The 26,329-nt window shown below is 44.6% G+C and overlaps 7 non-coding genes across 7 annotated transcripts; all 7 read right to left on the bottom strand.

The window, feature by feature from the left end:
* Positions 1–1,662: 1,662 nt before the first annotated feature.
* On the bottom strand, positions 1,663–1,962 carry LOC146854621 (signal recognition particle RNA). Its single transcript, XR_014959244.1, has one exon.
* A 3,409-nt stretch (positions 1,963–5,371) lies between these two features.
* LOC146854620 (signal recognition particle RNA) lies at positions 5,372–5,671 on the bottom strand. Its single transcript, XR_014981681.1, has one exon.
* Positions 5,672–9,080: 3,409 nt separating this feature from the next.
* LOC146854619 (signal recognition particle RNA) lies at positions 9,081–9,380 on the bottom strand. The gene has a single exon (XR_014959141.1).
* A 3,407-nt stretch (positions 9,381–12,787) lies between these two features.
* On the bottom strand, positions 12,788–13,087 carry LOC146854618 (signal recognition particle RNA). Its single transcript, XR_014959087.1, has one exon.
* A 3,407-nt stretch (positions 13,088–16,494) lies between these two features.
* Positions 16,495–16,794, bottom strand: LOC146854617 (signal recognition particle RNA). Its single transcript, XR_014959192.1, has one exon.
* A 3,408-nt stretch (positions 16,795–20,202) lies between these two features.
* Positions 20,203–20,502, bottom strand: LOC146854616 (signal recognition particle RNA). Its single transcript, XR_014959176.1, has one exon.
* Positions 20,503–23,909: 3,407 nt separating this feature from the next.
* LOC146854615 (signal recognition particle RNA) lies at positions 23,910–24,209 on the bottom strand. Its single transcript, XR_014959175.1, has one exon.
* Between the last annotated feature and the right edge of the window lie 2,120 nt (positions 24,210–26,329).

Raw genomic sequence — 26,329 nt, 5'->3', positions numbered from 1 at the left:
TATTTAAAGTTTGCAGAAAATTGACACTTAGAAGAAATTTCACAGAAAAACAGTCAATGATTTCCTACGGGAGAAAATTGGGTTACTGGTAAGTACAGTTGTAAGTATTTTTCAGAGTCAGTGCTGGGCACCAAGATCCAGCACTGGGAGCTCACCTAATAGCAGGTGAGTATTTTCGTTTTCGTTACTCGGCTGATTTTTGGTGAATATTTTAAGTTTTGAAAAGTCCACACTTGGAAGAAATTTCAGGAAAAACCAGTCAATGTTACCCTATGGAGAAGATTGAGTTATCGGTTTAAAGGTAAGTACTCGACTGGCAGAGTTAAGGTTCTGGGCATAGACTCAGGCGTCTCCCAGGGTCAGGTAGGTACAGTTGGTTCACCCTCAGCGGCACAAGGGCGGCCGGGTGCAGAGAGAGTTAGGCCCAATGTTATCCTATGAGAGGTAGGGGGGCCTTGGTTGGTGGCTGCTGACTAGCAGGCCACGTGGCTGTGGGAGCTGGGCTCCTGGTCACTTATCCAGGGCAAGTGGGGAAGTAGATAGATGTAGAGGTTGCACTGCCAGGGCCACTCGGACGGCTGGGTGCAGGGTGCTTTTGAGCATTCGGGCGCTCAATTGATTTGAATGGGAAATCACTGGTTTAGAAAAAGACTGCAAGCTCGGGGACGAAGATTCTTCAGGTGCCACCACCACTTCGAGAGGTAAGTTGGGTAGTTGGAGGATAGGTAGGTACCCCGGGATTGGGCACAGGGGGCCGCGGAGCGCCGGGTGCATGGGGTACCTTTTGGTGTCGGGAAATCTTACCCTCTGTTGATCGCGGTTGGGGGGGCACCTGGTTCTGAGGCTGCAGGCTTCTTCAGGAGTTTCGAGGGAGGTCCTTGGGTGCCGGACTCGGGGTCACAGTCGCCGTGGGGTCGTCCTTGTGGTCTTTGTTCACTCTGGCACAGGCCAGGCTTGGTGGGTGCAGAGTGTGAAGGGTTCGCGGTTCCGGGCTGCTGCCAGGGATTAGAAGTAGATTTGAGTAGAGCCTCTACTCATGGGATTCCCAGGGGTTTAGAGTCAAAAGGTAGCCAGGTCCTCCAGGGTTTGTGAGGTTGCTGGCCACAAGAGATGCCGGGTTGGAGCAGGAGCAGGTTCGAGGGTCGACAGGCCAGAGGCTCCAACGTTTGGGAGTTGCACAGCCCTCAGTCTTTTCATGTTTCGCTCAAAGAGTGAAGGGCCCTGTAATTTCTCCTTCTCATTCACATATGAAAAGAATGAGGGCTAATCAAAAAATGAATTAGAGCTGGACGTAGAAATGCAGCAGAAGGGCCAGCAAGCGCATTTCTAAGTTGCTCTATGAAGGATGCTTTTGTACTTGACAGATCAGTTTAATCCTACAGGTGCTCTAAAAGGAAGAATGCATTTGAGTCATCCTTGCTGAAAATCACACAGCCATTTATTCTAGGTTGCACTGAGTTTTCAGTCCTCTCCGCCTGCTAGCTTGTTGTTGCAATATGTCTCAATTCTGGAGAATTGTCTGCTATGCTGAAATGCGTGGCCCAGTTAAAATGTTCATCATATTTCCTGGAAAAATATCAAAAGGAAAACAAAGATTTGGTTTTGGGAAAATAATTTATTACACCTTGTAAAAATCAAAACTTTCACATTTGAGTCAAAAAAGAGAGGCTAGGTCTCACTATTTTGCTCAGGCTGTATTACATGTACTGCTCACAGGTGCTGTCCTGCTACCAATGGGCATGGAAGCTTTGGCCTGCTCTGTTTCCAGCCTGGGTCGGTGCACCTCTCGTTACACAACCTGAAATTCTAGAGCTCCCTCTAGAACACCATATTGATGCCCAATGCAGCATGGAAACCTGATCAACACAGCTGAGTGCAGCCCAGAACCCCTGAGCTCAAGCAATCCACTAGCCTCTGCCTCCCAAGTAACTAGGACAACAGGCACACGCCACCTTGCCCGGCAAACACTGCAACTGTCCTAATGATGAAATGCATTCCATAAGTAAGGATAATGATAAAGTAAGGTGGAATGAATTGATGGTTTACCAACCATGTTTCAAGAAAATCAATTTCACTATCCTTCAAAGAAAGGAAAAAAATGTCTTATCAAGAAGCAGTGTGAATATGGGAAGGGCCTTTAAAAAAGATGTGGAGTTTCCTAAAGTAAAAAAGAGGGTTGAACTGATTGAAGGGAGAGAGGAAGTAGGGTCGGAAAGATTGTGACGGGGAAGTGAATACAACATAAATACTAGTATTTAGAGAGTGAGAGACAGGTAGAGGGACAGAAGGGAAAGGAGAGTGAGAGTGAGAGAGAAGAGCCAGGTTAGGGCTGAGTTTCTCTTTATCTGCCAGTGACTCCCTGTAGAAGCTTGCCGGCACAATTTAGGCTGTCCTGTAGGCATCCCTTGTTATGCCGAGCCAGACAATATTGAGAAAAATAGCATGGGTCACAATGATGGAACTCGTCTGCAACATCGGAAGTTTTAAAGTAGTATGGAGTGGGAGGGCTAGAAGAGGTACCATAAAGAATGAATACACGTCATTCTGTTCTCTAGCCTCAACAGCTGCAAGAGAGGAACTCCTGCTGGCCAAGAAGACCAATGTCAGTTCAGCTTGAACAGGTGAAAGCATGCCTGATTCTGCAAAGGCATGAGATTATACTTTTGCGTCAGAGGTGGTCAGGGGCTATTGCACATTAGGAAACCGTTTATTGAGGTCCAGTTGGATTACTCTATCTTCTACCACCTCAAAATCAGCTGCTCATGCAGTGTTCTATACCGATGAGCTATTTTGGTCCTCCCTGCCCTTTCCAGCTAGTGGGTCCCCTGACTAGGGAAAGTGATTCGAACAGATTTGCATATCTTTTCATAGGAGACTTCTTGACTTATTTTATACTGTGCCAAATCAAGGTAGATTGAGTAATGATCTTGACAGACCTATATTGGAGAACTGCAGTGTGAGAAAGTGGCTCTGTATATACTGTTCCCAAATAGGTACAGGGTGTACAGAGTCCACAGTCCCCAGAGGTTTGGCAGAGGCTAAAGTTAGATATAACCTTACTCTCTAAAGTGGTAGCTTGGTCGAGCAGTAAGGCAGTATCAGAGGACAGTGTAAAGCATTTGTTGCACACACTCTGTCAGCAAATGGTCTCACACACTCAATAACTGAACTCTAGGCCAATGGTTTATCTACAAAAAAATATATGCTTGTTTTATTTTAGAACCAACAATAGGTATTAAAATATACTTTCTCAGAATGAGATGCTTTATATAAATACTTTTGCAATATGCAATTGAGTTTTGTAGAAAGTTACAAGTGGTTGCAATAGGCAACAACATTTTAAACACAATAATGCATTGAGCTCAATGGAAGTTTCAAGTTATTTGCAACAGATTACTTTTAGGATTACTTTTGGATTTCCAGGACTGGATCCTAGATTCAGTCCTGGGTCAGTACTTGGAATCAAGTGATAAAAGTCGACTTAATTACTGTGATGATTTTTAGACAATATTTTGCTATTTTAAAAGTTGACAGAAAATATTTCATAGAAAACAGTCTAAGATTCCCTATGGCAGAAAATTCAAGTTGCAGGTATAGTATGTTCTCGTTACTTTTGTAATCCAGTACTGGGTGCCTAGACTCAGTACTGGGACCTTTACCCAAAACAGGTAAGTAATTACGTTTTCAGAAATTATACGCATTTTTAAAGAATATTTAAAGTTTGCAGAAATTGACACTTAGAAGAAATTTCACAGAAAAACAGTCAATGATTTCCTACAGGAGAAAATTGGGTTACTGGTAAGTACAGTTGTAAGTATTTTTCAGAGTCAGTGCTGGGCACCAAGATCCAGCACTGGGAGCTCACCTAATAGCAGATGAGTATTTTCGTTTTCGTTACTCGGCTGATTTTTGGTGAATATTTTAAGTTTTGAAAAGTCCACACTTGGAAGAAATTTCAGGAAAAACCAGTCAATGTTACCCTATGGAGAAGATTGAGTTATCGGTTTAAAGGTAAGTACTCGACTGGCAGAGTTAAGGTTCTGGGCATAGACTCAGGCGTCTCCCAGGGTCAGGTAGGTACAGTTGGTTCACCCTCAGCAGCACAAGGGCGGCCGGGTGCAGAGAGAGTTAGGCCCAATGTTATCCTATGAGAGGTAGGGGGGCCTTGGTTGGTGGCTGCTGACTAGCAGGCCACGTGGCTGTGGGAGCTGGGCTCCTGGTCACTTATCCAGGGCAAGTGGGGAAGTAGATAGATGTAGAGGTTGCACTGCCAGGGCCACTCGGACGGCTGGGTGCAGGGTGCTTTTGAGCATTCGGGCGCTCAATTGATTTGAATGGGAAATCTCTGGTTTAGAAAAAGACTGCAAGCTCGGGGACGAAGATTCTTCAGGTGCCACCACCACTTCGAGAGGTAAGTTGGGTAGTTGGAGGATAGGTAGGTACCCCGGGATTGGGCACAGGGGGCCGCGGAGCGCCGGGTGCAGGGGTACCTTTTGGTGTCGGGAAATCTTACCCTCTGTTGATCGCGGTTGGGGGGGCACCTGGTTCTGAGGCTGCAGGCTTCTTCAGGAGTGTCGAGGGAGGTCCTTGGGTGCCGGACTCGGGGTCACAGTCGCCGTGGGGTCGTCCTTGTGGTCTTTGTTCACTCTGGCACAGGCCAGGCTTGGTGGGTGCAGAGTGTGAAGGGTTCGCGGTTCCGGGCTGCTGCCAGGGATTAGAAGTAGATTTGAGTAGAGCCTCTACTCATGGGAGTCCCAGGGGTTTAGAGTCAAAAGGTAGCCAGGTCCTCCAGGGTTTGTGAGGTTGCTGGCCACAAGAGATGCCGGGTTGGAGCAGGAGCAGGTTCGAGGGTCGACAGGCCAGAGGCTCCAACGTTTGGGAGTTGCACAGCCCTCAGTCTTTTCATGTTTCGCTCAAAGAGTGAAGGGCCCTGTAATTTCTCCTTCTCATTCACATATGAAAAGAATGAGGGCTAATCAAAAAATGAATTAGAGCTGGACGTAGAAATGCAGCAGAAGGGCCAGCAAGCGCATTTCTAAGTTGCTCTATGAAGGATGCTTTTGTACTTGACAGATCAGTTTAATCCTACAGGTGCTCTAAAAGGAAGAATGCATTTGAGTCATCCTTGCTGAAAATCACACAGCCATTTATTCTAGGTTGCACTGAGTTTTCAGTCCTCTCCGCCTGCTAGCTTGTTGTTGCAATATGTCTCAATTCTGGAGAATTGTCTGCTATGCTGAAATGCGTGGCCCAGTTCAAATGTTCATCATATTTCCTGGAAAAATATCAAAAGGAAAACAAAGATTTGGTTTTGGGAAAATAATTTATTACACCTTGTAAAAATCAAAACTTTCACATTTGAGTCAAAAAAGAGAGGCTAGGTCTCACTATTTTGCTCAGGCTGTTTTACACGTACTGCTCACAGGTGCTGTCCTGCTACCAATGGGCATGGAAGCTTTGGCCTGCTCTGTTTCCAGCCTGGGTCGGTGCACCTCTCGTTACACAACCTGAAATTCTAGAGCTCCCTCTAGAACACCATATTGATGCCCAATGCAGCATGGACACCTGATTAACACAGCTGAGTGCAGCCCAGAACCCCTGAGCTCAACCAATCCACAAGCCTCTGCCTCCCAAGTAACTAGGACAACAGGCACACGCCACCTTGTCCGGCAAACACTGCAGCTGTCCTAATGATGAAATGCATTTCATAAGTAAGGATAATGATAAAGTAAGGTGGAATGAATTGATGGTTTACCAACCATGTTTCAAGAAAATCAATTTCACTATCCTTCAAAGAAAGGAAAAAAATGTCTTATCAAGAAGCAGTGTGAATATGGGAAGGGCCTTTAAAAAAGATGTGGAGTTTCCTAAAGTAAAAAAGAGGGTTGAACTGATTGAAGGGAGAGAGGAAGTAGGGTCGGAAAGATTGTGACGGGGAAGTGAATACAACATAAATACTAGTATTTAGAGAGTGAGAGACAGGTAGGGGGACAGAAGGGAAAGGAGAGTGAGAGTGAGAGAGAAAAGCCAGGTTAGGGCTGAGTTTCTCTTTATCTGCCAGTGACTCCCTGTAGAAGCTTGCCGGCACAATTTAGGCTGTCCTGTAGGCATCCCTTGTTATGCCGAGCCAGCCAATATTGAGAAAAATAGCATGGGTCACAATGATGGAACTCGTCTGCAACATCGGAAGTTTTAAAGTAGTATGGAGTGGAAGGGCTAGAAGAGTTACCATAAAGAATGAATACACGTCATTCTGTTCTCTAGCCTCAACAGCTGCAAGAGAGGAACTCCTGCTGGCCAAGAAGACCAATGTCAGTTCAGCTTGAACAGGTGAAAGCATGCCTGATTCTGCAAAGGCATGAGATTATACTTTTGCGTCAGAGGTGGTCAGGGGCTATTGCACATTAGGAAACCGTTTATTGAGGTCCAGTTGGATTACTCTATCTTCTACCACCTCAAAATCAGCTGCTCATGCAGTGTTCTATACCGATGTGCTATTTTGGTCCTCCCTGCCCCTTCCAGCTAGTGGGTCCCCTGACTAGGGAAAGTGATTCGAACAGATTTGCATATCTTTTCATAGGAGACTTCTTGACTTATTTTATACTGTGCCAAATCAAGGTAGATTGAGTAATGATCTTGACAGACCTATATTGGAGAACTGCAGTGTGAGAAAGTGGCTCTGTATATACTGTTCCCAAATAGGTACAGGGTGTACAGAGTCCACAGTCCCCAGAGGTTTGGCAGAGGCTAAAGTTAGATATAACCTTACTCTCTAAAGTGGTAGCTTTGTCGAGCAGTAAGGCAGTATCAGAGGACAGTGTAAAGCATTTGTTGCACACACTCTGTCAGCAAATGGTCTCACACACTCAATAACTGAACTCTAGGCCAATGGTTTATCTACAAAAAAATATATGCTTGTTTTATTTTAGAACCAACAATAGGTATTAAAATATACTTTCTCAGAATGAGATGCTTTATATAAATACTTTTGCAATATGCAATTGAGTTTTGTAGAAAGTTACAAGTGGTTGCAATAGGCAACAACATTTTAAACACAATAATGCATTGAGCTCAATGGAAGTTTCAAGTTATTTGCAACAGATTACTTTTAGGATTACTTTTGGATTTCCAGGACTGGATCCTAGATTCAGTCCTGGGTCAGTACTTGGAATCAAGTGATAAAAGTCGACTTAATTACTGTGATGATTTTTAGACAATATTTTGCTAATTTAAAAGTTGACAGAAAATATTTCATAGAAAACAGTCTAAGATTCCCTATGGCAGAAAATTCAAGTTGCAGGTATAGTATGTTCTCGTTACTTTTGTAATCCAGTACTGGGTGCCTAGACTCAGTACTGGGACCTTTATCCAAAACAGGTAAGTAATTACGTTTTCAGAAATTATACGCATTTTTAAAGAATATTTAAAGTTTGCAGAAATTGACACTTAGAAGAAATTTCACAGAAAAACAGTCAATGATTTCCTACGGGAGAAAATTGGGTTACTGGTAAGTACAGTTGTAAGTATTTTTCAGAGTCAGTGCTGGGCACCAAGATCCAGCACTGGGAGCTCACCTAATAGCAGGTGAGTATTTTCGTTTTCGTTACTCGGCTGATTTTTGGTGAATATTTTAAGTTTTGAAAAGTCCACACTTGGAAGAAATTTCAGGAAAAACCAGTCAATGTTACCCTATGGAGAAGATTGAGTTATCGGTTTAAAGGTAAGTACTCGACTGGCAGAGTTAAGGTTCTGGGCATAGACTCAGGCGTCTCCCAGGGTCAGGTAGGTACAGTTGGTTCACCCTCAGCGGCACAAGGGCGGCCGGGTGCAGAGAGAGTTAGGCCCAATGTTATCCTACGAGAGGTAGGGGGGCCTTGGTTGGTGGCTGCTGACTAGCAGGCCACGTGGCTGTGGGAGCTGGGCTCCTGGTCACTTATCCAGGGCAAGTGGGGAAGTAGATAGATGTAGAGGTTGCACTGCCAGGGCCACTCGGACGGCTGGGTGCAGGGTGCTTTTGAGCATTCGGGCGCTCAATTGATTTGAATGGGAAATCTCTGGTTTAGAAAAAGACTGCAAGCTCGGGGACGAAGATTCTTCAGGTGCCACCACCACTTCGAGAGGTAAGTTGGGTAGTTGGAGGATAGGTAGGTACCCCGGGATTGGGCACAGGGGGCCGCGGAGCGCCGGGTGCAGGGGTACCTTTTGGTGTCGGGAAATCTTACCCTCTGTTGATCGCGGTTGGGGGGGCACCTGATTCTGAGGCTGCAGGCTTCTTCAGGAGTGTCGAGGGAGGTCCTTGGGTGCCGGACTCGGGGTCACAGTCGCCGTGGGGTCGTCCTTGTGGTCTTTGTTCACTCTGGCACAGGCCAGGCTTGGTGGGTGCAGAGTGTGAAGGGTTCGCGGTTCCGGGCTGCTGCCAGGGATTAGAAGTAGATTTGAGTAGAGCCTCTACTCATGGGAGTCCCAGGGGTTTAGAGTCAAAAGGTAGCCAGGTCCTCCAGGGTTTGTGAGGTTGCTGGCCACAAGAGATGCCGGGTTGGAGCAGGAGCAGGTTCGAGGGTCGACAGGCCAGAGGCTCCAACGTTTGGGAGTTGCACAGCCCTCAGTCTTTTCATGTTTCGCTCAAAGAGTGAAGGGCCCTGTAATTTCTCCTTCTCATTCACACATGAAAAGAATGAGGGCTAATCAAAAAATGAATTAAAGCTGGACGTAGAAATGCAGCAGAAGGGCCAGCAAGCGCATTTCTAAGTTGCTCTATGAAGGATGCTTTTGTACTTGACAGATCAGTTTAATCCTACAGGTGCTCTAAAAGGAAGAATGCATTTGAGTCATCCTTGCTGAAAATCACACAGCCATTTAGTCTAGGTTGCACTGAGTTTTCAGTCCTCTCCGCCTGCTAGCTTGTTGTTGCAATATGTCTCAATTCTGGAGAATTGTCTGCTATGCTGAAATGCTTGGCCCAGTTCAAATGTTCATCATATTTCCTGGAAAAATATCAAAAGGAAAACAAAGATTTGGTTTTGGGAAAATAATTTATTACACCTTGTAAAAATCAAAACTTTCACATTTGAGTCAAAAAAGAGAGGCTAGGTCTCACTATTTTGCTCAGGCTGTTTTACACGTACTGCTCACAGGTGCTGTCCTGCTACCAATGGGCATGGAAGCTTTGGCCTGCTCTGTTTCCAGCCTGGGTCGGTGCACCTCTCGTTACACAACCTGAAATTCTAGAGCTCCCTCTAGGACACCATATTGATGCCCAATGCAGCATGGACACCTGATCAACACAGCTGAGTGCAGCCCAGAACCCCTGAGCTCAAGCAATCCACAAGCCTCTGCCTCCCAAGTAACTAGGACAACAGGCACACGCCACCTTGCCCGGCAAACACTGCAGCTGTCCTAATGATGAAATGCATTCCATAAGTAAGGATAATGATAAAGTAAGGTGGAATGAATTGATGGTTTACCAACCATGTTTCAAGAAAATCAATTTCACTATCCTTCAAAGAAAGGAAAAAAATGTCTTATCAAGAAGCAGTGTGAATATGGGAAGGGCCTTTAAAAAAGATGTGGAGTTTCCTAAAGTAAAAAAGAGGGTTGAACTGATTGAAGGGAGAGAGGAAGTAGGGTCGGAAAGATTGTGACGGGGAAGTGAATACAACATAAATACTAGTATTTAGAGAGTGAGAGACAGGTAGAGGGACAGAAGGGAAAGGAGAGTGAGAGTGAGAGAGAAGAGCCAGGTTAGGGCTGAGTTTCTCTTTATCTGCCAGTGACTCCCTGTAGAAGCTTGCCGGCACAATTTAGGCTGTCCTGTAGGCATCCCTTGTTATGCCGAGCCAGCCAATATTGAGAAAAATAGCATGGGTCACAATGATGGAACTCGTCTGCAACATCGGAAGTTTTAAAGTGGTATGGAGTGGGAGGGCTAGAAGAGTTACCATAAAGAATAAATACGCGTCATTCTGTTCTCTAGCCTCAACAGCTGCAAGAGAGGAACTCCTGCTGGCTAAGAAGACCAATGTCAGTTCAGCTTGAACAGGTGAAAGCATGCCTGATTCTGCAAAGGTATGAGATTACACTTTTGCGTCAGAGGTGGTCACGGGCTATTGCACATTAGGAAACCGTTTCTTGAGGTCCAGTTGGATTACTCTATCTTCTACCACCTCAAAATCAGCTGCTCATGCAGTGTTCTATACCGATGAGCTATTTTGGTCCTCCCTGCCCCTTCCAGCTAGTGGGTCCCCTGACTAGGGAAAGTGATTCGAACAGATTTGCATATCTTTTCATAGGAGACTTCTTGACTTATTTTATACTGTGCCAAATCAAGGTAGATTGAGTAATGATCTTGACAGACCTATATTGGAGAATTGCAGTGTGAGAAAGTGGCTCTGTATATACTGTTCCCAAATAGATACAGGGTGTACAGAGTCCACAGTCCCCAGAGGTTTGGGAGAGGCTAAAGTTAGATATAACCTTACTCTCTAAAGTGGTAGCTTGGTCGAGCAGTAAGGCAGTATCAGAGGACAGTGTAAAGCATTTGTTGCACACACTCAGTCAGCAAATGGTCTCACACACTCAATAACTGAACTCTAGGCCAATGGTTTATCTACAAAAAATATATGCTTGTTTTATTTTAGAACCAACAATAGGTATTAAAATATACTTTCTCAGAATATGATGCTTTATATAAATACTTTTGCAATATGCAATTGACTTTTGTAGAAAGTTACAAGTGGTTGTAATAGGCAACAAAATTTTAAACACAATAATGCATTGAGCTCAATGGAAGTTTCAAGTTATTTGCAACAGATTACTTTTAGGATTACTTTTGGATTTCCAGGACTGGATCCTAGATTCAGTCCTGGGTCAGTACTTGGAATCAAGTGATAAAAGTCGACTTAATTACTGTGATGATTTTTAGACAATATTTTGCTATTTTAAAAGTTGATAGAAAATATTTCATAGAAATAAGTCAATGATTCCCTGTGGCAGAAAATTCAAGTTGCAGGTATAGTATGTTCTCGTTACTTTTGTAATCCAGTACTGGGTGCCTAGACTCAGTACTGGGACCTTTATCCAAAACAGGTAAGTAATTACGTTTTCAGAAATTATACGATTTTTAAAGAATATTTAAAGTTTGCAGAAATTGACACTTAGAAGAAATTTCACAGAAAAACAGTCAATGATTTCCTACGGGAGAAAATTGGGTTACTGGTAAGTACAGTTGTAAGTATTTTTCAGAGTCAGTGCTGGGCACCAAGATCCAGCACTGGGAGCTCACCTAATAGCAGGTGAGTATTTTCGTTTTCGGTACTCGGCTGATTTTTGGTGAATATTTTAAGTTTTGAAAAGTCCACACTTGGAAGAAATTTCAGGAAAAACCAGTCAATGTTACCCTATGGAGAAGATTGAGTTATCGGTTTAAAGGTAAGTACTCGACTGGCAGAGTTAAGGTTCTGGGCATAGACTCAGGCGTCTCCCAGGGTCAGGTAGGTACAGTTGGTTCACCCTCAGCGGCACAAGGGCGGCCGGGTGCAGAGAGAGTTAGGCCCAATGTTATCCTATGAGAGGTAGGGGGGCCTTGGTTGGTGGCTGCTGACTAGCAGGCCACGTGGCTGTGGGAGCTGGGCTCCTGGTCACTTATCCAGGGCAAGTGGGGAAGTAGATAGATGTAGAGGTTGCACTGCCAGGGCCACTCGGACGGCTGGGTGCAGGGTGCTTTTGAGCATTCGGGCGCTCAATTGATTTGAATGGGAAATCTCTGGTTTAGAAAAAGACTGCAAGCTCGGGGACGAAGATTCTTCAGGTGCCACCACCACTTCGAGAGGTAAGTTGGGTAGTTGGAGGATAGGTAGGTACCCCGGGATTGGGCACAGGGGGCCGCGGAGCGCCGGGTGCAGGGGTACCTTTTGGTGTCGGGAAATCTTACTCTCTGTTGATCGCGGTTGGGGGGGCACCTGGTTCTGAGGCTGCAGGCTTCTTCAGGAGTGTCGAAGGAGGTCCTTGGGTGCCGGACTCGGGGTCACAGTCGCCGTGGGGTCGTCCTTGTGGTCTTTGTTCACTCTGGCACAGGCCAGGCTTGGTGGGTGCAGAGTGTGAAGGGTTCGCGGTTCCGGGCTGCTGCCAGGGATTAGAAGTAGATTTGAGTAGAGCCTCTACTCATGGGAGTCCCAGGGGTTTAGAGTCAAAAGGTAGCCAGGTCCTCCAGGGTTTGTGAGGTTGCTGGCCACAAGAGATGCCGGGTTGGAGCAGGAGCAGGTTCGAGGGTCGACAGGCCAGAGGCTCCAACGTTTGGGAGTTGCACAGCCCTCAGTCTTTTCATGTTTCGCTCAAAGAGTGAAGGGCCCTGTAATTTCTCCTTCTCATTCACATATGAAAAGAATGAGGGCTAATCAAAAAATGAATTAGAGCTGGACGTAGAAATGCAGCAGAAGGGCCAGCAAGCGCATTTCTAAGTTGCTCTATGAAGGATGCTTTTGTACTTGACAGATCAGTTTAATCCTACAGGTGCTCTAAAAGGAAGAATGCATTTGAGTCATCCTTGCTGAAAATCACACAGCCATTTATTCTAGGTTGCACTGAGTTTTCAGTCCTCTCCGCCTGCTAGCTTGTTGTTGCAATATGTCTCAATTCTGGAGAATTGTCTGCTATGCTGAAATGCGTGGCCCAGTTCAAATGTTCATCATATTTCCTGGAAAAATATCAAAAGGAAAACAAAGATTTGGTTTTGGGAAAATAATTTATTACACCTTGTAAAAATCAAAACTTTCACATTTGAGTCAAAAAAGAGAGGCTAGGTCTCACTATTTTGCTCAGGCTGTTTTACACGTACTGCTCACAGGTGCTGTCCTGCTACCAATGGGCATGGAAGCTTTGGCCTGCTCTGTTTCCAGCCTGGGTCGGTGCACCTCTCGTTACACAACCTGAAATTCTAGAGCTCCCTCTAGAACACCATATTGATGCCCAATGCAGCATGGACACCTGATCAACACAGCTGAGTGCAGCCCAGAACCCCTGAGCTCAAGCAATCCACAAGCCTCTGCCTCCCAAGTAACTAGGACAACAGGCACACGCCACCTTGCCCGGCAAACACTGCAGCTGTCCTAATGATGAAATGCATTCCATAAGTAAGGATAATGATAAAGTAAGGTGGAATGAATTGATGGTTTACCAACCATGTTTCAAGAAAATCAAATTCACTATCCTTCAAAGAAAGGAAAAAAATGTCTTATCAAGAAGCAGTGTGAATATGGGAAGGGCCTTTAAAAAAGATGTGGAGTTTCCTAAAGTAAAAAAGAGGGTTGAACTGATTGAAGGGAGAGAGGAAGTAGGGTCGGAAAGATTGTGACGGGGAAGTGAATACAACATAAATACTAGTATTTAGAGAGTGAGAGACAGGTAGAGGGACAGAAGGGAAAGGAGAGTGAGAGTGAGAGAGAAGAGCCAGGTTAGGCCTGAGTTTCTCTTTATCTGCCAGTGACTCCCTGTAGAAGCTTGCTGGCACAATTTAGGCTGTCCTGTAGGAATCCCTTGTTATGCCGAGCCAGCCAATATTGAGAAAAATAGCATGGGTCACAATGATGGAACTCGTCTGCAACTTCGGAAGTTTTAAAGTGGTATGGAGTGGGAGGGCTAGAAGAGTTACCATAAAGAATGAATACACGTCATTCTGTTCTCTAGCCTCAACAGCTGCAAGAGAGGAACTCCTGCTGGCCAAGAAGACCAATGTCAGTTCAGCTTGAACAGGTGAAAGCATGCCTGATTCTGCAAAGGTATGAGATTACACTTTTGCGTCAGAGGTGGTCAGGGGCTATTGCACATTAGGGAACCGTTTATTGAGGTCCAGTTGGATTACTCTATCTTCTACTAACTCAAAATCAGCTGCTCATGCAGTGTTCTATACCGATGAGCTATTTTGGTCCTCCCTGCCCCTTCCAGCTAGTGGGTCCCCTGACTAGGGAAAGTGATTCGAACAGATTTGCATATCTTTTCATAGGAGACTTCTTGACTTATTTTATACTGTGCCAAATCAAGGTAGATTGAGTAATGATCTTGACAGACCTATATTGGAGAACTGCAGTGTGAGAAAGTGGCTCTGTATATACTGTTCCCAAATAGGTACAGGGTGTACAGAGTCCACAGTCCCCAGAGGTTTGGCAGAGGCTAAAGTTAGATATAACCTTACTCTCTAAAGTGGTAGCTTGGTCGAGCAGTAAGGCAGTATCAGAGGACAGTGTAAAGCATTTGTTGCACACACTCAGTCAGCAAATGGTCTCACACACTCAATAACTGAACTCTAGGCCAATGGTTTATCTACAAAAAATATATGCTTGTTTTATTTTAGAACCAACAATAGGTATTAAAATATACTTTCTCAGAATGAGATGCTTTATATAAATACTTTTGCAATATGCAATTGACTTTTGTAGAAAGTTACAAGTGGTTGCAATAGGCAACAAAATTTTAAACACAATAATGCATTGAGCTCAATGGAAGTTTCAAGTTATTTGCAACAGATTACTTTTAGGATTACTTTTGGATTGCCAGGACTGGATCCTAGATTCAGTCCTGGGTCAGTACTTGGAATCAAGTGATAAAAGTCGACTTAATTACTGTGATGATTTTTAGACAATATTTTGCTATTTTAAAAGTTGACAGAAAATTTTTCATAGAAAACAGTCTAAGATTCCCTATGGCACAAAATTCAAGTTGCAGGTATAGTATGTTCTCGTTACTTTTATAATCCAGTACTGGGTGCCTAGACTCAGTACTGGGTCCTTTATCCAAAACAGGTAAGTAATTACGTTTTCAGAAATTATACGATTTTTAAAGAATATTTAAAGTTTGCAGAAATTGACACTTAGAAGAAATTTCACAGAAAAACAGTCAATGATTTCCTACGGGAGAAAATTGGGTTACTGGTAAGTACAGTTGTAAGTATTTTTCCGAGTCAGTGCTGGGCACCAAGATCCAGCACTGGGAGCTCACCTAATAGCAGGTGAGTATTTTCGTTTTCGTTACTCGGCTGATTTTTAGTGAATATTTTAAGTTTTGAAAAGTCCACACTTGGAAGAAATTTCAGGAAAAACCAGTCAATGTTACCCTATGGAGAAGATTGAGTTATCGGTTTAAAGGTAAGTACTCGACTGGCAGAGTTAAGGTTCTGGGCATAGACTCAGGCGTCTCCCAGGGTCAGGTAGGTACAGTTGGTTCACCCTCAGCGGCACAAGGGCGGCCGGGTGCAGAGAGAGTTAGGCCCAATGTTATCCTATGAGAGGTAGGGGGGCCTTGGTTGGTGGCTGCTGACTAGCAGGCCACGTGGCTGTGGGAGCTGGGCTCCTGGTCACTTATCCAGGGCAAGTGGGGAAGTAGATAGATGTAGAGGTTGCACTGCCAGGGCCACTCGGACGGCTGGGTGCAGGGTGCTTTTGAGCATTCGGGCGCTCAATTGATTTGAATGGGAAATCTCTGGTTTAGAAAAAGACTGCAAGCTCGGGGACGAAGATTCTTCAGGTGCCACCACCACTTCGAGAGGTAAGTTGGGTAGTTGGAGGATAGGTAGGTACCCCGGGATTGGGCACAGGGGGCCGCGGAGCGCCGGGTGCAGGGGTACCTTTTGGTGTCGGGAAATCTTACCCTCTGTTGATCGCGGTTGGGGGGGCACCTGGTTCTGAGGCTGCAGGCTTCTTCAGGAGTGTCGAGGGAGGCCCTTGGGTGCCGGACTCGGGGTCACAGTCGCCGTGGGGTCATCCTTGTGGTCTTTGTTCACTCTGGCACAGGCCAGGCTTGGTGGGTGCAGAGTGTGAAGGGTTCGCGGTTCCGGGCTGCTGCCAGGGATTAGAAGTAGACTTGAGTAGAGCCTCTACTCATGGGAGTCCCAGGGGTTTAGAGTCAAAAGGTAGCCAGGTCTTCCAGCGTTTGTGAGGTTGCTGGCCACAAGAGATGCCGGGTTGGAGCAGGAGCAGGTTCGAGGGTCGACAGGCCAGAGGCTCCAACGTTTGGGAGTTGCACAGCCCTCAGTCTTTTCATGTTTCGCTCAAAGAGTGAAGGGCCCTGTAATTTCTCCTTCTCATTCACATATGAAAAGAATGAGGGTTAATCAAAAAATGAATTAGAGCTGGACGTAGAAATGCAGCAGAAGGGCCAGCAAGCGCATTTCTAAGTTGCTCTATGAAGGATGCTTTTGTACTTGACAGATCAGTTTAATCCTACAGGTGCTCTAAAAGGAAGAATGCATTTGAGTCATCCTTGCTGAAAATCACACAGCCATTTATTCTAGGTTGCACTGAGTTTTCAGTCCTCTCCGCCTGCTAGCTTGTTGTTGCAATATGTCTCAATTCTGGAGAATTGTCTGCTATGCTGAAATGCATGGTCCAGTTCAAATGTTCATCATATTTCCTGGAAAAATATCAAAAGGAAAACAAAGATTTGGTTTTGGGAAAATAATTTATTACACCTTGTAAAAATCAAAACTTTCACATTTGAGTCACAAAAGAGAGGCTAGGTCTCACTATTTTGCTCAGGCTGTTTTACACGTACTGCTCACAGGTGCTGTCCTGCTACCAATGGGCATGGAAGCTTTGGCCTGCTCTGTTTCCAGCCTGGGTCGGTGCACCTCTCGTTACACAACCTGAAATTCTAGAGCTCCCTCTAGAACACCATATTGATGCCCAATGCAGCATGGACACCTGATCAACACAGCTGAGTGCAGCCCAAAACCCCTGAGCTCAAGCAATCCACAAGCCTCTGCCTCCCAAGTAACTAGGACAACAGGCACACGCCACCTTGCCCGGCAAACACTGCAGCTGTCCTAATGATGAAATGCATTCCATAAGTAAGGATAATGATAAAGTAAGGTGGAATGAATTGATGGTTTACCAACCATGTTTCAAGAAAATCAATTTCACTATCCTTCAAAGAAAGGAAAAAAATGTCTTATCAAGAAGCAGTGTGAATATGGGAAGGGCCTTTAAAAAAGATGTGGAGTTTCCTAAAGTAAAAAAGAGGGTTGAACTGATTGAAGGGAGAGAGGAAGTAGGGTCGGAGAGATTGTGACGGGGAAGTGAATACAACATAAATACTAGTATTTAGAGAGTGAGAGACAGGTAGAGGGAAAGAAGGGAAAGGAGAGTGAGAGTGAGAGAGAAGAGCCAGGTTAGCCCTGAGTTTCTCTTTATCTGCCAGTGACTCCCTGTAGAAGCTTGCTGGCACAATTTAGGCTGTCCTGTAGGCATCCCTTGTTATGCCGAGCCAGCCAATATTGAGAAAAATAGCATGGGTCACAATGATGGAACTCGTCTGCAACTTCGGAAGTTTTAAAGTGGTATGGAGTGGGAGGGCTAGAAGAGTTACCATAAAGAATGAATACACGTCATTCTGTTCTCTAGCCTCAACAGCTGCAAGAGAGGAACTCCTGCTGGCCAAGAAGACCAATGTCAGTTCAGCTTGAACAGGTGAAAGCATGCCTGATTCTGCAAAGGTATGAGATTACACTTTTGCGTCAGAGGTGGTCAGGGGCTATTGCACATTAGGGAACCGTTTATTGAGGTCCAGTTGGATTACTCTATCTTCTACTAACTCAAAATCAGCTGCTCATGCAGTGTTCTATACCGATGAGCTATTTTGGTCCTCCCTGCCCCTTCCAGCTAGTGGGTCCCCTGACTAGGGAAAGTGATTCGAACAGATTTGCATATCTTTTCATAGGAGACTTCTTGACTTATTTTATACTGTGCCAAATCAAGGTAGATTGAGTAATGATCTTGACAGACCTATATTGGAGAACTGCAGTGTGAGAAAGTGGCTCTGTATATACTGTTCCCAAATAGGTACAGGGTGTACAGAGTCCACAGTCCCCAGAGGTTTGGCAGAGGCTAAAGTTAGATATAACCTTACTCTCTAAAGTGGTAGCTTGGTCGAGCAGTAAGGCAGTATCAGAGGACAGTGTAAAGCATTTGTTGCACACACTCAGTCAGCAAATGGTCTCACACACTCAATATCTGAACTCTAGGCCAATGGTTTATCTACAAAAAATATATGCTTGTTTTATTTTAGAACCAACAATAGGTATTAAAATATACTTTCTCAGAATGAGATGCTTTATATAAATACTTTTGCAATATGCAATTGACTTTTGTAGAAAGTTACAAGTGGTTGCAATAGGCAACAAAATTTTAAACACAATAATGCATTGAGCTCAATGGAAGTTTCAAGTTATTTGCAACAGATTACTTTTAGGATTACTTTTGGATTTCCAGGACTGGATCCTAGATTCAGTCCTGGGTCAGTACTTGGAATCAAGTGATAAAAGTCGACTTAATTACTGTGATGATTTTTAGACAATATTTTGCTATTTTAAAAGTTGACAGAAAATTTTTCATAGAAAACAGTCTAAGATTCCCTATGGCAGAAAATTCAAGTTGCAGGTATAGTATGTTCTCGTTACTTTTGTAATCCAGTACTGGGTGCCTAGACTCAGTACTGGGACCTTTATCCAAAACAGGTAAGTAATTACATTTTCAGAAATTATACGCATTTTTAAAGAATATTTAAAGTTTGCAGAAATTGACACTTAGAAGAAATTTCACAGAAAAACAGTCAATGATTTCCTACGGGAGAAAATTGGGTTACTGGTAAGTACAGTTGTAAGTATTTTTCAGAGTCAGTGCTGGGCACCAAGATCCAGCACTGGGAGCTCACCTAATAGCAGGTGAGTATTTTCGTTTTCGTTACTCGGCTGATTTTTGGTGAATATTTTAAGTTTTGAAAAGTCCACACTTGGAAGAAATTTCAGGAAAAACCAGTCAATGTTACCCTATGGAGAAGATTGAGTTATCGGTTTAAAGGTAAGTACTCGACTGGCAGAGTTAAGGTTCTGGGCATAGACTCAGGCGTCTCCCAGGGTCAGGTAGGTACAGTTGGTTCACCCTCAGCGGCACAAGGGCGGCCGGGTGCAGAGAGAGTTAGGCCCAATGTTATCCTATGAGAGGTAGGGGGGCCTTGGTTGGTGGCTGCTGACTAGCAGGCCACGTGTCTGTGGGAGCTGGGCTCCTGGTCACTTATCCAGGGCAAGTGGGGAAGTAGATAGATGTAGAGGTTGCACTGCCAGGGCCACTCGGACGGCTGGGTGCAGGGTGCTTTTGAGCATTCGGGCGCTCAATTGATTTGAATGGGAAATCTCTGGTTTAGAAAAAGACTGCAAGCTCGGGGACGAAGATTCTTCAGGTGCCACCACCACTTCGAGAGGTAAGTTGGGTAGTTGGAGGATAGGTAGGTACCCCGGGATTGGGCACAGGGGGCCGCGGAGCGCCGGGTGCAGGGGTACCTTTTGGTGTCGGGAAATCTTACTCTCTGTTGATCGCGGTTGGGGGGGCACCTGGTTCTGAGGCTGCAGGCTTCTTCAGGAGTGTCGAAGGAGGTTCTTGGGTGCCGGACTCGGGGTCACAGTCGCCGTGGGGTCATCCTTGTGGTCTTTGTTCACTCTGGCACAGGCTAGGCTTGGTGGGTGCAGAGTGTGAAGGGTTCGCGGTTCTGGGCTGCTGCCAGGGATTAGAAGTAGATTTGAGTAGAGCCTCTACTCATGGGAGTCCCAGGGGTTTAGAGTCAAAAGGTAGCCAGGTCCTCCAGGGTTTGTGAGGTTGCTGGCCACAAGAGATGCCGGGTTGGAGCAGGAGCAGGTTCGAGGGTCGACAGGCCAGAGGCTCCAACGTTTGGGAGTTGCACAGCCCTCAGTCTTTTCATGTTTCGCTCAAAGAGTGAAGGGCCCTGTAATTTCTCCTTCTCATTCACATATGAAAAGAATGAGGGCTAATCAAAAAATGAATTAGAGCTGGACGTAGAAATGCAGCAGAAGGGCCAGCAAGCGCATTTCTAAGTTGCTCTATGAAGGATGCTTTTGTACTTGACAGATCAGTTTAATCCTACAGGTGCTCTAAAAGGAAGAATGCATTTGAGTCATCCTTGCTGAAAATCACACAGCCATTTATTCTAGGTTGCACTGAGTTTTCAGTCCTCTCCGCCTGCTAGCTTGTTGTTGCAATATGTCTCAATTCTGGAGAATTGTCTGCTATGCTGAAATGCGTGGCCCAGTTCAAATGTTCATCATATTTCCTGGAAAAATATCAAAAGAAAAACAAAGATTTGGTTTTGGGAAAATAATTTATTACACCTTGTAAAAATCAAAACTTTCACATTTGAGTCAAAAAAGAGAGGCTAGGTCTCACTATTTTGCTCAGGCTGTTTAACACGTACTGCTCACAGGTGCTGTCCTGCTACCAATGGGCATGGAAGCTTTGGCCTGCTCTGTTTCCAGCCTGGGTCGGTGCACCTCTCGTTACACAACCTGAAATTCTAGAGCTCCCTCTAGAACACCATATTGATGCCCAATGCAGCATGGACACCTGATCAACACAGCTGAGTGCAGCCCAGAACCCCTGAGCTCAAGCAATCCACAAGCCTCTGCCTCCCAAGTAACTAGGACAACAGGCACACGCCACCTTGCCCGGCAAACACTGCAGCTGTCCTAATGATGAAATGCATTCCATAAGTAAGGATAATGATAAAGTAAGGTGGAATGAATTGATGGTTTACCAACCATGTTTCAAGAAAATCAATTTCACTATCCTTCAAAGAAAGGAAAAAAATGTCTTATCAAGAAGCAGTGTGAATATGGGAAGGGCCTTTAAAAAAGATGTGGAGTTTCCTAAAGTAAAAAAGAGGGTTGAACTGATTGAAGGGAGAGAGGAAGTAGGGTCGGAAAGATTGTGATGGGGAAGTGAATACAACATAAATACTAGTATTTAGAGAGTGAGAGACAGGTAGAGGGACAGAAGGGAAAGGAGAGTGAGAGTGAGAGAGAAGAGCCAGGTTAGGGCTGAGTTTCTCTTTATCTGCCAGTGACTCCCTGTAGAAGCTTGCTGGCACAATTTAGGCTGTCCTGTAGGCATCCCTTGTTATGCCGAGCCAGCCAATATTGAGAAAAATAGCATGGGTCACAATGATGGAACTCGTCTGCAACTTCGGACGTTTTAAAGTGGTATGGAGTGGGAGGGCTAGAAGAGTTACCATAAAGAATGAATACACGTCATTCTGTTCTCTAGCCTCAGCAGCTGCAAGAGAGGAACTCCTGCTGGCCAAGAAGACCAATGTCAGTTCAGCTTGAACAGGTGAAAGCATGCCTGATTCTGCAAAGGTATGAGATTACACTTTTGCGTCAGAGGTGGTCAGGGGCTATTGCACATTAGGGAACCGTTTATTGAGGTCCAGTTGGATTACTCTATCTTCTACCACCTCAAAATCAGCTGCTCATGCAGTGTTCTATACCGATGAGCTATTTTGGTCCCCCCTGCCTCTTCCAGCTAGTGGGTCCCCTGACTAGGGAAAGTGATTCGAACAGATTTGCATATCTTTTCATAGGAGACTTCTTGACTTATTTTATACTGTGCCAAATCAAGGTAGATTGAGTAATGATCTTGACAGACCTATATTGGAGAACTGCAGTGTGAGAAAGTGGCTCTGTATATACTGTTCCCAAATAGGTACAGGGTGTACAGAGTCCACAGTCCCCAGAGGTTTGGCAGAGGCTAAAGTTAGATATAACCTTACTCTCTAAAGTGGTAGCTTGGTCGAGCAGTAAGGCAGTATCAGAGGACAGTGTAAAGCATTTGTTGCACACACTCAGTCAGCAAATGGTCTCACACACTCAATAACTGAACTCTAGGCCAATGGTTTATCTACAAAAAATATATGCTTGTTTTATTTTAGAACCAACAATAGGTATTAAAATATACTTTCTCAGAATATGATGCTTTATATAAATACTTTTGCAATATGCAATTGACTTTTGTAGAAAGTTACAAGTGGTTGCAATAGGCAACAAAATTTTAAACACAATAATGCATTGAGCTCAATGGAAGTTTCAAGTTATTTGCAACAGATTACTTTTAGGATTACTTTTGGATTTCCAGGACTGGATCCTAGATTCAGTCCTGGGTCAGTACTTGGAATCAAGTGATAAAAGTCGACTTAATTACTGTGATGATTTTTAGACAATATTTTGCTGTTTTAAAAGTTGACAGAAAATATTTCATAGAAAACAGTCTAAGATTCCCTATGGCAGAAAATTCAAGTTGCAGGTATAGTATGTTCTCGTTACTTTTGTAATCCAGTACTGGGTGCCTAGACTCAGTACTGGGACCTTTATCCAAAACAGGTAAGTAATTACGTTTTCAGAAATTATACGATTTTTAAAGAATATTTAAAGTTTGCAGAAATTGACACTTAGAAGAAATTTCACAGAAAAACAGTCAATGATTTCCTACGGGAGAAAATTGGGTTACTGGTAAGTACAGTTGTAAGTATTTTTCCGAGTCAGTGCTGGGCACCAAGATCCAGCACTGGGAGCTCACCTAATAGCAGGTGAGTATTTTCGTTTTCGTTACTCGGCTGATTTTTGGTGAATATTTTAAGTTTTGAAAAGTCCACACTTGGAAGAAATTTCAGGAAAAACCAGTCAATGTTACCCTATGGAGAAGATTGAGTTATCGGTTTAAAGGTAAGTACTCGACTGGCAGAGTTAAGGTTCTGGGCATAGACTCAGGCGTCTCCCAGGGTCAGGTAGGTACAGTTGGTTCACCCTCAGCGGCACAAGGGCGGCCGGGTGCAGAGAGAGTTAGGCCCAATGTTATCCTATGAGAGGTAGGGGGGCCTTGGTTGGTGGCTGCTGACTAGCAGGCCACGTGGCTGTGGGAGCTGGGCTCCTGGTAACTTATCCAGGGCAAGTGGGGAAGTAGATAGATGTAGAGGTTGCACTGCCAGGGCCACTCGGACGGCTGGGTGCAGGGTGCTTTTGAGCATTCGGGCGCTCAATTGATTTGAATGGGAAATCTCTGGTTTAGAAAAAGACTGCAAGCTCGGGGACGAAGATTCTTCAGGTGCCACCACCACTTCGAGAGGTAAGTTGGGTAGTTGGAGGATAGGTAGGTACCCCGGGATTGGGCACAGGGGGCCGCGGAGCGCCGGGTGCAGGGGTACCTTTTGGTGTCGGGAAATCTTACTCTCTGTTGATCGCGGTTGGGGGGGCACCTGGTTCTGAGGCTGCAGGCTTCTTCAGGAGTGTCGAGGGAGGTCCTTGGGTGCCGGACTCGGGGTCACAGTCGCCGTGGGGTCGTCCTTGTGGTCTTTGTTCACTCTGGCACAGGCCAGGCTTGGTGGGTGCAGAGTGTGAAGGGTTCGCGGTTCCGGGCTGCTGCCAGGGATTAGAAGTAGATTTGAGTAGAGCCTCTACTCATGGGAGTCCCAGGGGTTTAGAGTCAAAAGGTAGCCAGGTCCTCCAGGGTTTGTGAGGTTGCTGGCCACAAGAGATGCCGGGTTGGAGCAGGAGCAGGTTCGAGGGTCGACAGGCCAGAGGCTCCAACGTTTGGGAGTTGCACAGCCCTCAGTCTTTTCATGTTTCGCTCAAAGAGTGAAGGGCCCTGTAATTTCTCCTTCTCATTCACATATGAAAAGAATGAGGGCTAATCAAAAAATGAATTAGAGCTGGACGTAGAAATGCAGCAGAAGGGCCAGCAAGCGCATTTCTAAGTTGCTCTATGAAGGATGCTTTTGTACTTGACAGATCAGTTTAATCCTACAGGTGGTCTAAAAGGAAGAATGCATTTGAGTCATCCTTGCTGAAAATCACACAGCCATTTATTCTAGGTTGCACTGAGTTTTCAGTCCTCTCCGCCTGCTAGCTTGTTGTTGCAATATGTCTCAATTCTGGAGAATTGTCTGCTATGCTGAAATGCGTGGCCCAGTTCAAATGTTCATCATATTTCCTGGAAAAATATCAAAAGAAAAACAAAGATTTGGTTTTGGGAAAATAATTTATTACACCTTGTAAAAATCAAAACTTTCACATTTGAGTCAAAAAAGAGAGGCTAGGTCTCACTATTTTGCTCAGGCTGTTTAACACGTACTGCTCACAGGTGCTGTCCTGCTACCAATGGGCATGGAAGCTTTGGCCTGCTCTGTTTCCAGCCTGGGTCGGTGCACCTCTCGTTACACAACCTGAAATTCTAGAGCTCCCTCTAGAACACCATATTGATGCCCAATGCAGCATGGACACCTGATCAACACAGCTGAGTGCAGCCCAGAACCCCTGAGCTCAAGCAATCCACAAGCCTCTGCCTCCCAAGTAACTAGGACAACAGGCACACGCCACCTTGCCCGGCAAACACTGCAGCTGTCCTAATGATGAAATGCATTCCATAAGTAAGGATAATGATAAAGTAAGGTGGAATGAATTGATGGTTTACCAACCATGTTTCAAGAAAATCAATTTCACTATCCTTCAAAGAAAGGAAAAAAATGTCTTATCAAGAAGCAGTGTGAATATGGGAAGGGCCTTTAAAAAAGATGTGGAGTTTCCTAAAGTAAAAAAGAGGGTTGAACTGATTGAAGGGAGAGAGGAAGTAGGGTCGGAAAGATTGTGACGGGGAAGTGAATACAACATAAATACTAGTATTTAGAGAGTGAGAGACAGGTAGAGGGACAGAAGGGAAAGGAGAGTGAGAGTGAGAGAGAAGAGCCAGGTTAGGGCTGAGTTTCTCTTTATCTGCCAGTGACTCCCTGTAGAAGCTTGCTGGCACAATTTAGGCTGTCCTGTAGGCATCCCTTGTTATGCCGAGCCAGCCAATATTGAGAAAAATAGCATGGGTCACAATGATGGAACTCGTCTGCAACTTCGGACGTTTTAAAGTGGTATGGAGTGGGAGGGCTAGAAGAGTTACCATAAAGAATGAATACACGTCATTCTGTTCTCTAGCCTCAACAGCTGCAAGAGAGGAACTCCTGCTGGCCAAGAAGACCAATGTCAGTTCAGCTTGAACAGGTGAAAGCATGCCTGATTCTGCAAAGGTATGAGATTACACTTTTGCGTCAGAGGTGGTCAGGGGCTATTGCACATTAGGGAACCGTTTATTGAGGTCCAGTTGGATTACTCTATCTTCTACCACCTCAAAATCAGCTGCTCATGCAGTGTTCTATACCGATGAGCTATTTTGGTCCCCCCTGCCTCTTCCAGCTAGTGGGTCCCCTGACTAGGGAAAGTGATTCGAACAGATTTGCATATCTTTTCATAGGAGACTTCTTGACTTATTTTATACTGTGCCAAATCAAGGTAGATTGAGTAATGATCTTGACAGACCTATATTGGAGAACTGCAGTGTGAGAAAGTGGCTCTGTATATACTGTTCCCAAATAGGTACAGGGTGTACAGAGTCCACAGTCCCCAGAGGTTTGGCAGAGGCTAAAGTTAGATATAACCTTACTCTCTAAAGTGGTAGCTTGGTCGAGCAGTAAGGCAGTATCAGAGGACAGTGTAAAGCATTTGTTGCACACACTCAGTCAGCAAATGGTCTCACACACTCAATAACTGAACTCTAGGCCAATGGTTTATCTACAAAAAATATATGCTTGTTTTATTTTAGAACCAACAATAGGTATTAAAATATACTTTCTCAGAATATGATGCTTTATATAAATACTTTTGCAATATGCAATTGACTTTTGTAGAAAGTTACAAGTGGTTGCAATAGGCAACAAAATTTTAAACACAATAATGCATTGAGCTCAATGGAAGTTTCAAGTTATTTGCAACAGATTACTTTTAGGATTACTTTTGGATTTCCAGGACTGGATCCTAGATTCAGTCCTGGGTCAGTACTTGGAATCAAGTGATAAAAGTCGACTTAATTACTGTGATGATTTTTAGACAATATTTTGCTATTTTAAAAGTTGACAGAAAATATTTCATAGAAAACAGTCTAAGATTCCCTATGGCAGAAAATTCAAGTTGCAGGTATAGTATGTTCTCGTTACTTTTGTAATCCAGTACTGGGTGCCTAGACTCAGTACTGGGACCTTTATCCAAAACAGGTAAGTAATTACGTTTTCAGAAATTATACGATTTTTAAAGAATATTTAAAGTTTGCAGAAATTGACACTTAGAAGAAATTTCACAGAAAAACAGTCAATGATTTCCTACGGGAGAAAATTGGGTTACTGGTAAGTACAGTTGTAAGTATTTTTCCGAGTCAGTGCTGGGCACCAAGATCCAGCACTGGGAGCTCACCTAATAGCAGGTGAGTATTTTCGTTTTCGTTACTCGGCTGATTTTTGGTGAATATTTTAAGTTTTGAAAAGTCCACACTTGGAAGAAATTTCAGGAAAAACCAGTCAATGTTACCCTATGGAGAAGATTGAGTTATCGGTTTAAAGGTAAGTACTCGACTGGCAGAGTTAAGGTTCTGGGCATAGACTCAGGCGTCTCCCAGGGTCAGGTAGGTACAGT

The sequence above is a fragment of the Triturus cristatus genome, chromosome 4_1 (genome assembly GCF_964204655.1).
Source record: "Triturus cristatus chromosome 4_1, aTriCri1.1, whole genome shotgun sequence".
Taxonomy (NCBI): domain Eukaryota; kingdom Metazoa; phylum Chordata; class Amphibia; order Caudata; family Salamandridae; genus Triturus; species Triturus cristatus.
The sequence above is the reverse complement of the archived record's forward strand: the minus strand, read 5'-3'. Positions and strand labels throughout refer to the sequence as shown.